Raw genomic sequence first — 11,480 nt, 5'->3', positions numbered from 1 at the left:
TACCTAGGAATAAGAAAATTATGTTACTATAGATATTGAAGATATTTTCCAAAGTTCTTACAGGATATTACAACCAACTTTGAGTCAATACATTTGAAAATGTCCTACAAAATCTCATCAAAACAGACACAAGAAACAAAAAATCCTAGTGATTTCTATATCCATTAGGGAAAACAGATATGTAGCTAAAAACCTTTCCACGTAGAAAACCACCTGGTCCAATAGTTTCAAAAGTGAATTATTCTCACAAAGAACATAAAAAAGAAAAAGAGCACTTTCCAACAAATTTTATGAAAGAAGAAACTCTGCATGTCAACATCTGACAGAACATTATAAAGAAGGAAAAATAACAAGACAATGTCTCTTATAAAGTCCTAAACAATGTATTTGTGGATCAAGTTCAATGAAACATAAAATGGAACTATTATAATCAAGTTAATTTCATTCCAGGAATTTAAAAAAAAATCCTCAAATTGTGTAAAACATTCAAAAATCAACCTATGGAAACCCTATACAGACACAATACTCATTTGTGAAATGTCAAATATTGCCATCTAATATCAGGAATCAGTCAAGAATTCTTGCTATTCAACATTATACTGAAAGTTCTAGTTAGTAAACTTAAGGCAAGAAAATAAAATTTTAAGAATTTGAAAGAAGATAAAACTGCCTTTATTTGCTGATTGTTGTAGGTTAATAAACCTGAGTAAAATGGAAAATCATTAACCAGCTGTTTTGGCTTCTGTAAATTGCTTTGCAAATGCATCTCCCCATTCACTGTTCTAACTGTGTGGTAACTGCTAAAACATTGAGATAAAAGCCTATGGAGCTCCCTGTATAACTTATCAGAAGGTGCTAACTGCCTCATCTTGCTTCTGTAACTTCACCTGCCTTCTAAGCAGATAACTTAGACTCTGTTAAGCAACCCCACCCCTTTTTACTAAGACCTGGCAAAGACAGAGTTAACTGGTGAGAAATCGTCCCCATCTCACGATATTTTAGATGTCTAACTATGATTGGTCATTTTATTTTATTTTTTTATTTTTATTTTTTAGTAATAGTTTATTACCAAGTTGGTGTCCATATAACACCCAGTGCTCTTCCCCACAAGTGCCTCTTTCCATGACCATCACCCCTCTTTCTCATTCTGCGCTCCCTCTTCAGCCCTCAGTTTGTTCTCAGCATTTTAAAGGGACAAAGAACCTTGAAGTGTTGTATTCCCGCCAAAGATGGTGTTTGTGTATTACAATGTAATTGGCTACTATGGAATGCTATGGATTGTAATGGGTTAACTAAATAACGATGTTTTCTGTCCATATTGTAAGGACACAGAACTGAAACTGACTCCATGAGACAATAGAAGGGCACACATTGCCCAAGGCAAGAGGGACCACCCTTGTAACACCCAATCAGGAAAGGCCAGCTAACACCTTTAACATTCCTAAGGGCAGGCCTAGAGATAGAAGCTACACCCTACGTGAGGGTCCTGGGTCCACTCTATAATTGGTTAAAGTTACTGTCAATGATGTTATGCTACAATAATTGGATCCCTGTACCTGTGTCACAATTTCCCGTAACTCCCCCTTCCCAAACTCATAAAAGCCCTACCCTGCCTTTGTTCCAGGCTCTCAGCATGGATTCACCATGCCACTGGTAAAGTCTGTGAGCCCGAGTTTAGGCCTTGGTGAGCCTAAGCCGGTAATAAAGCCCTTTGCTTTTGCATGGGTGACTCAGTCTCCCTGGTAGTCTCTAGTTTTGGGGGGCGATATTAAAATCTGGGCATAACAATATAATCTCACTGCGGCCTTTGTTCGAGGCCATTCTCTGCACTTTCAGGAGATCAGGTATGCCCCAGCCGTAAATAAAATTATGCCTCATTTTTATCATAGTTTGATGGTCTTTTTGTCATCACCCTGTAACACTTATGACATGATTATATGTGTTTAAAGATCTAAAATGCTCTACAAAAGTAATAAATGCATAAATAAATTTAGTATGATAGTTGTATATGATGTAAACATACAAAATCAATGTATTTTTTTCCAGCAAAAAATAAAGGTACCCAATAAAATGCTTAGAACAGCACCATAAAAATAGCATTGAAAATATGAAATACATACATAAAAGTCAACGAAATATGTGCAAAATCTATATACTGAAATAGAAAATATTCAGAGAAATTTTTGAAAAGCTCTATCAGTCAGGGTTTTAATAGAGGAGCAGAAAAAATATATCTGACCTATTATAAGAAATTGGTTTAGTAATCATGACTAAGCAAGTCCAAAATCCAAAGAAAAACAATAAAGAAAGGAATTTCATGGGTAGAACTAAAGCTTTCGTCTACAGTTGAAATTTCTTTCTTTTAACAAAATCTAAGCCCTGCTTTAAAGACCTCCTAAGAGTCAACAAAACTCATCCAGATTATCCAGGATAATCTCCCTGACTGTCAACTGATTGGAGCTTCAGTTACATCTGTGAAATTTTTCACAGCAATAACTAGATTACTGTTTCATTGAATAATTGAAGATTATAGCCTAGACATGTTAATACATCAATAAACCTAACAGAAAGGACCAAATAAATAAAGCACCATGCATAGATAGGAAGATTCTGTATTGTACAAATATCAATTTTCTTGAAATATAAATCCAAAGAAATGTTAATATCCTTGCAGGATCTGGAAAACTACAGGTTGATTCTAAAATGTATATAGAACCTAAAATTACAAGTCTAGCTAAGAGAGTCTTAAAAAAAAATTGGAGAATGAAAACTAACACATAGCCAGATTTATAATAAAGCTACAATAAATAATACAGTATGGTATAGATAGATTAACAGACCAATGAAACAGAATAAAAAGTCAAAGACAGACTGACACACCAAAAACTGGCAAAGTTGGTAGCAAAGAATACTGGGAAAATTATTGTTGTAGGTATACTTCTAACTCACATTATACAAAGATATGTCTAAGAATAAATGATAATAAAACTTCTAGAATATAACAAAGGAAAATACCTTCCTGAACTTGAGGTAAACAAAGAGTTTCTAAAAACTCAAAAGCATTATTTATAATGGAAAACACTGATAAAACTGGATTAAACATTAAGAAATTTGAATCATCAAAAGAAACCATTAGGAGAGTAAAAATCTCAAAATGGATAAAGGTATTTGCAACACATTTAACCAAAAACATTTTATGTACAGAATATTGAAAAAATCCTAAGCTTTAGAAAAGACAGATAACCTGCCCAAAAAGTCAAGCAGCTTAGACACTTCTCTAAAGAAAATATTAAAAAGCTATAATGTACATGGAAAGTTCCCAAAGTTATTTATTCTCAAGGAGAAGAAAATTAAAGCCATTGTGAGATACAAATAAACAGCTATTAATAAGGTTAATTTTTTTTTAAAAAAAGAAAGAAAATAAGAAAAGGACTGGCATAATCAAATGTTAGCAAGTACACAGAGCCGCCAGAACTGTTTTTATTTTTTAAATTTTAATTCCTTGCGTGCAATAGAGCGATTCAACAATTCTATGCATTACTCAGTGCTCATCATGATAAGTGTACTCTTAATCCCCTTCATCTATCTCACTCACCCCACCACTCACCTCCTCTCTGGTAACTATAAGTTTTTCCATTTCTCTGATGGTGAGGGATATTGGATATCTTTTTATATGTCTTTGATCATCTGTAAGCCTTCTTTGGAGAAATCTGTTCACGTCTTCTGCCCATTTTTAATTGGCTTATTTGTTTTTTTCATGTTGAGTTGTAAAAGTTCTCTATGTATTTTGGGTCCTAATCCTTAATTGGATTTGCAACTATTTTTTTCCACTCCTCCTTTGTCAGATTAATTGGCCATATAATCATGGGTTTATTTCTGGGCTCTTTATTGTTTCCATTGGTATACTAGCCTATTTTTGTTCTAGTTCCATACTGTTGAGATTACTACAGTGTTGTATCTTGAAATCTGGGATTGTGACACCTCCAGTTTTGCAGCTGGAGCTCTTAAACTAGTGGATTGAGAGTGTAAATTAGTACAGCTTTGGAAAACAGTTTGGCAGTATATATTAAAGTTGAATATACATATAATACTCTATTCCTAGGTATCTACTCACTAAAATGCAAATGAATACTGAAATACATGTCAGAAGCAATCATAGCAGCATTATTCCCAAAAGCTCCAAATTTGGGCATCTGGAAAACTACCCAAATGACCATTAAACACAGAATAAATACTAAGCAATTAAACTATAAATATGAATTAATTACAATTATTTTGAGATATCTCATCCATATAATGTTAAAAGAAAGAAGGTACAACTTGTTTCATTTGTATGAAATACACAAAAGTTAAAACTAATCCACCCTGTTAAAAACAAGGAGAGCTGTTACCTGGGAAAAGGGAAGAGGTTATGATCAGAATGGATGATAAGGAGGATACTTGGGGTGTTAAAAGTGTCTATTTCTTGGCCAGAACATCTGTGGATTTATTTTTATTTAATTGATAATTATATTGAGGTAATTGCATATTCACATGTATTGGTAAGAAATATACAGCAAGTTGCCATACACCTTTTACCCAGTTTTTCCTAATGGTAACATCTCGTAAAGTAATAATAAAATATAACAACATGGATACTGAAGTTTATCCAATCTCTCAACTCAGATTTTCCCATTTTAACTGTGCTATTTATATGTGTGTCATGGTGTTTTTATCACATACACACATACAATTTTAACATATTGGAGGGTTTGTGTATCTACCACTTCAGTCAAGACACCGAACATTCTATCACTCAGGTCCTTTCTTGTTTTCCTTTCATAACTACAGATACTTCCTTTCCTCAACCCATCCCTAGCCCTTGGCAACCACTGATCTATTCTCCATTTCTAAAATTAAGTCATTTAATTTTAGATATATAAACATATAATGTTACATAAATAGAATCATAAATCATATGACCTATAACCTTTTGGGGTTGACTTTGATTGATTGATTGATTGACTGACTTAGCATGATTCCTTTGAGAAACATCAAGTTATCATGTGTATCAATAGATCTTCTTGAGTGCTTAACCATTCTACCTGATGAGGGACATTTGGGTTGTTTCCAATCATTGCTCTAGAACACAGCTTCTCTTAACATTCATGTATAGATAGGTTAGATGAGAACAGTTTTTACTTTAAAAGCATTTTACCTTTTTTTGTTCTAGTCTCCATGTTTTCAGATGAGATATGCACTTTTATTAAAACTTGTATTGCTGTGAAGGCAATCCTTTCTCTCTGCCTGCTTCTAAGATCCTACATTCTCTTTAAACTTTTGCAGCTAAGTTCTTAAATAGGTAAGTTTGTATCTTTCATACTAATTTTGGGAAGTTTTGGTGATTATATCTTTGAATACTTCTTTATCTCACTCTACTCTCATCCTTCTGGGACTTTATATCCTTTTTCATGACACCAAGGATGGGTTTATTGTCATTATTTTTACTACTACTATTACTAGAATTATGATCATTAATTCACATGTCCTCAAGGCTTTGTTTCTTGTGTGTCCTTTAAATTAAGTTCTGTTGATGGGTGCTCAGGTTCATCAATCTACATTCCGTCATTTCCCCTCTACTGGAAAGCCTGGTCAGCAAATTTTATCTTAAGTTTATTTTATTTTATTTCTTTTATTAAGGTATTGTGTTGAGGTATAACTAATAAATAAAATTGTATATATTTAAAGTATACAATGGACAAGTTCCATTTCATTATATTTTCAGAACTTTTATTTCTTCACTAAAATTTTCATTTGCTTCATGAGCATGTTTTACGAACTTTTTAAAGATGGGTGCTTTAAAATATTGGTCAGGCAGTGCTAACATCTGTTTTATATGGTGTTAGCATTACTTGATTGCCTTTTCTCATTCAAGTTGTGATTTGCCTAAATGTTGTAGGGTAGATGGCTTTCTATGATGTTCTAGAAAATTTACTATTTTGTAGTAGACTCTGGATTCCATTTAAGTAATATTATTAAAAAAAATAAAACTAAATAAATAAATAATATGGTTTAGCAGGTAATTACCTTGTTTGGGTTTAGTACCCAAATTCTGGACTAAACTATGGACTGTGTTCCAATGACAATTTAATTGTCAGAACTTTAGGATGTTAGTTTGGTCTGCCTGGTTTAAAAGGGATCATTCCAGCACCCATTGGGCACCCTCAGAGGGCAAAAAGTATTTCTACAGTATAGGCCATTTGATGTCTTTTGGTAGAGAAGTGGAATCTATAGGCCATAGAAACAGAGACCTCTCTGGCTGGGTGTTTGTTGTGGTGGGTTCCCCTTTGCTGTGGGTGATGGAGAGCACCTTTGGTTCTGGACATTTCATGTAGCAGGATCCCACTAACCAGTTCCCCTTTGCTACCCTGGTGCTCCTGGGCAGTCAATTAATGTCATTTCTGATATGCTAACAACATCCGGTGAAGATAACCACCATTAATTAAAGAAGAAACCTGCAGGTTAAACACTGGATACCTCCACGTACGCACAGTATTCTAACCACATAAGAACAAATGTGTCTGTTCTTATTGCTGGTGTGTTTTCCAGACACCTTCTTACCAGTAGAACCTTGAACCAAGAAAGACAGAGTCTGCCTTTCAGCAGTGTTTAGATGCATCTTGTTGTACCACTAAAAGTGCAGGACTTAGTGGCAAACTGCTAAATGTGAGAATAATCCACACCTCTTTGATGTATATTTTTCTCAAAGTTATGAGAGACTCATCTTCAACTGAGACTGCACACAATACCATTCTTTAAGGAATTAAAGGGGGAAAAAATACCCGCTCAGTCTTCATATCTTATAATATGCTAATGTAGGCAGATATTAACCACTTACTCTATGCCTTGGACACAGCCCTCTTATAAAATCTTCCAGAAAGCTGAACAAGCCCAGATCCTTGTTCTAAGGTGTCTGTTTTAGGGGTTGGAAGAAGAAATGATTTCAGGCCAGGGGATCAACTGGCCTTTATGGCAGGACCTAGACTTGAACTGGATGCCATTTCCAGCCTCTTGCTTTAGACCCATTGTTTGTTTCCCTGCTGTATTTAGAGAAGCAAATAGGCTCACATTAACAAGTTAAGTAAGATTGTAAAACAGAATCTGTCAGTCAAGAGTTCAGAAAAGATTTGTAGTTTGATTTTTGAAACACTTGTATTTCAAAATGCACACACATTTTGCTTGTTGGTGGTGTTTGCTTATTTAATACATTCTGTCAAAGACAGAAATTACATGCTGGGGTTTTTTTTTTCCCCCTAGGGAGTGTGTCTTAGGTTTTTCCCTTGTTATTTTCTTTACTTTTTTTTTCTTTTTCCCTCTTCTTTTTCTGGTGGTGGGGGTGGTTATGTTTAAATGAAGTTGCTTTTACAACACCAAAGACTTAATCATCCATTTCCTACATAAAAGGTAGCTACTTTTTTGCATGGACCTCAAGTATACTGTAGTATTGTGGTGGAATTTAAGGAAAGGTATTAAGCAGGCTGTGTTTTAGCTTATGGGCAAGTAATAAATTGTATCATGTATCTTGAATGTATCATAGATAAGCTGCTATATAACAATCGCCACTTCAGATAGCTGTGAAATTAGGTGATTAACTAGTTGGTACTTAACCTTCTAATTTCTGTATAAGTCTAATTACATGAAATAGAAGTTGGGGTTTTGATTTTTTACTTTGCTTTTCTGTTTGGAGTGTCATTGTAACTACTGTATTATAAATGATGGAAAATAATTGCATATGTTAAGAAATAAATTGTTACATTAAAAAAAATTTTTTTTAATTTAAAAAAAAGAGAAAACTCAAATTACACTATCCATAAGGGAAAGGAGACATCACTACTAAAAGAAAGGAAGACATTTTATGTGCATTTTAAAAAAATCAGAGAATATTGTAACTTTAACAGGCTGGATAAAATAAAAACAATTTCTTAATAAATATAATAAAACTAATACAAAAGAAAAAATGCACACATATGCAGATAGACCCCATTTAGATACTGTGAACATGCTTATTTGATTAAAACTCTTTTATAAAGTATTCAGTTGTCATAAAATGCTTTCAGTAGAGTCTATACCAAACTAATTCTCACACAGAAGTATTTGAGCAAAGTCACCCAGGCTGCTTCTTAATAACCACATGCTCTTGAGTAAGTCCCTCATTATCATTGTGTTTTGATTTCCTCCCTTATAACAAGAAACATTAATGCATGGCTTGTCAACTTTGCTAAGTGTCCACTGTGGTAATTTTCCATTGTCATCTTTATATACCCGTGTCCAACATCATTGTGTTGTTCTCTTATATGTGCTTGCCTAGTTTTCTAAGGAGGAAAAGGAGAGATTGACAATTTGAGTTCTGAATGCCAGGTTGCTAACTCATCTAGCATTAATGGAAATATGTCTATGTCACTATAGAAGGTGTCTCCATATGCACCCAGTGATGCTAGGAACCATCTAACATAAATGAAGAAGGAAAAAAATGGAAGTGAGATATTTCCAAATATGTTTTGGGTTTTTCCCCAAAGGAAGAAATAATAAATCCTGGCTGACAGCTGTTGACCTTCTTATCAGAGCATATCTTCTCTGCTCAATCCCATTATAAATGTTATGAATCCAGCCCAAAGGAGCTATACCATGGCTCAGCATGAAAATTGTTCATTCTCCCTGACTCCTTTTGTCACTAGGGAAGTAAGGAGTATTATATCACCTGCAGATGGTCCTGCACTGCTCAGCAAGTACAAAATCTTCATGATGGAAAGAACTACAGAGAGTCCAATGGATGCTTACAATTATTCCACAACAGCACAGCCTGTTTTGCAGTAATCTGAGGAGTAGCTCTGTGTGGGGCTCTGTTGTGTACTGTAGGGAAAACAGCAGCTGCTTCAAGGAACTTGAACAATGAATCACAATTCTTGATGGCATTTGTTTTACTGTCCTTTATGTCCCTGCTGTCAGTCATCCAGCACCATCATTTCATAGAAGTCCTTCACAGGTCATTAGGGAACTCTAAGAGTAAATGCTATCAATGCTGCATTACAACCCTGATGTCTTTCAGTTTTGGGGTGCAAGCTTGTGGAGAGGAGAGATAAGCAGACCATAGGAGGGCTTAGGTTCAGGCACACATAGAGACCTACAGTGTGGAACAGGGAGAGGGATTTTGGAGACATTAGGCTAAGATCTGTAGGGCAAAATTTGGGACAGAACTATAGAAGTCCACCAGTAGAATATGCTTAGCACAAGAAATGGCCATCCAGGACCGCTGAGAACAGCCCTTTACCTTCCCCTGTAGACATCGTATTCCTATCTTGGCAGTCTATCAGTGTACTCACCATGCATGCAGCCTAGAGTTCAGACAACTTTGAGGCACTTACCCAGTCCCTTCAATATTCATGAAATAGTTTGGTAAGTTTGGTTGTCAGTATGTAGATAGCTAGTATTATGCTATTTCTCCATCATATATACCTTTTATACTACAAATATCTTATTGCACATATGATGAATGAAATGACCACTATAGGTTGTGCACAAACTTTCCCTTCCCCAACCCCCTGGAAAAATATTGTAAATGTCACTCCAATTTCCACTCCTTCTTTTCTCCCCCTGCCTTTCAAAGGACTCTTCATCTCCAACACCTGTTGTGTAAATTTTATCACACAGACTTGGAAGATGGAGAAAGCATCATGGAGGTGATCAGATAGGAAGCTCTACTGAGGAAGCCTAGGTCAATGTTCCCAGCCAGAGCTGGGGGATGTGGGGAGGACAAAGAGATGACGTTATATTTTGTGTAGGGGAAGGTATGATTAGTAAAACGCACTAGAAAGGATAAGGTATAAAAAATAGAGAATTTTATAAAGGGAAAATTGAAAATATTGTTGATGTGTAGCTTTTACTCATCTTTGAAGGGATGCTGATGAAGAAGGTTTGTGTTACTCTGGCTTATTAGCTGAGCCTCTAGAACTTGACATAACTCAGATACAGAGTGCTTAGTTCTCAGACCTATTTCTAAGTAAAAGGCAGTATAAGTTTGGGGAGGAGCCACTGTCTCAGTTGAGTCAAGGCTGGAAGGGTCCAGGACAGTCTCTCAGGACTCTTGTCACCCTGAAGATGAGGACCTGTCTAGATTGGAGATCTCTTAGTCAGAGGGATGACTGCTACAACGGACAGCATCAGATGCTTTGGGGGTATAAAGGAAAGGATAGGATTGAGATGGCAGAGCTGAAAAGAGACTAGGTCCTATGAATGAGTCTCCTGGAAGGACTTCAGTCATCTTGCCAGAATCCCACCCTAGAAAGCTGGCTGATGTTGCCAAGGCACCCTGGCAATGAGAAGCTGCAGTGAAGGGAATGCCTTCTGCAGGGCTTCAGCAAAGAGGAAGACACCAAGCCTGAGCCAGTCTGCAAGAGAACCAACAAATGCTCCCACACTAAAGGACCTGAGTCAAAGGCAAACAGAAACAGTAGACTACACCTTGCCATGCCTGAGCATGGGAAGGTAAGTCAGAGCCATCTGCACATATTCTCCTTCCTTCCAGGAGACAGTGGGAGAGGTGCCCAAGAGCAGCTCATTTCCCCTCCCCAGTCTATCCACACCAAAAAATCAGACCCACACATCCAGCCAGGACTGGGTGGAGGGAAGGGAAGCTTTTGGAAGCTTTTTTAAAACTAAAAGGAACCTGATAGAATCTTAAAGAACTGCAATGGAACTCTTTATCAATCAAAGATGAGTGACTAGAAAGTTCTGGAAACCTTGATATACTGCTAAAGTGGCTACTTGGCAATGGAAAGCAGAGATTCAACCAGGAGTCACTGAGAAGCAGTGAAACCATATTCGAGGTGGGAGACGAAATGCATTTCTTCACATGTTTTCTCCCCCATATGAGTATAACTCCCTTGAAGTAATTATTTATTTAAGGTTATCCTTATTTGCATCATCTCTCAAACACTTGCAGAATTCTTTATCAGACTGTCATTTTGCAGATATTAGATTTATCTGACTGTGTTCCCCTTGGAACTATGAAGCTTGAAAGCAGAGGCTGTCTTTTTCTGCTGTTTCCCAGCTTCAAGAACAGACAGACCTAGAACAGAAGGGTCACTCAATAAATGCTAGCTGGACTGTAGAAATTACAAAAGACAGATAACAACTGTGATGAACTGAATAATGGTCCCCAAAGAAGCCCATATCCTAATCCCTGGGACCTATAAGTATGTTACCTTACATGGCAAAAGGGACTTTATAGACATGATTATATTAAGAATCTTGAGATGGAGAGACTATTCTAGATTATTCAGGTAAACCCAAAGTAATTATTGGTGCCCTTCTATGAGAGAAGCAAAGAAGTCAAAATTTATAAAAAGGAGATGTAGTGGCAAAACAAGAGATAGTGGGGGTGAACTTGAAGTTGGAGGAAGGGCCTATAAATCAAGAACATAGGTAGTTTGGGGAGCTGGAAA

Source organism: Suricata suricatta, chromosome 3 (genome assembly GCF_006229205.1).
Source record: "Suricata suricatta isolate VVHF042 chromosome 3, meerkat_22Aug2017_6uvM2_HiC, whole genome shotgun sequence".
NCBI classification, from domain to species: Eukaryota; Metazoa; Chordata; class Mammalia; order Carnivora; family Herpestidae; genus Suricata; species Suricata suricatta.
Note: the sequence above shows the minus strand (reverse complement) of the source record.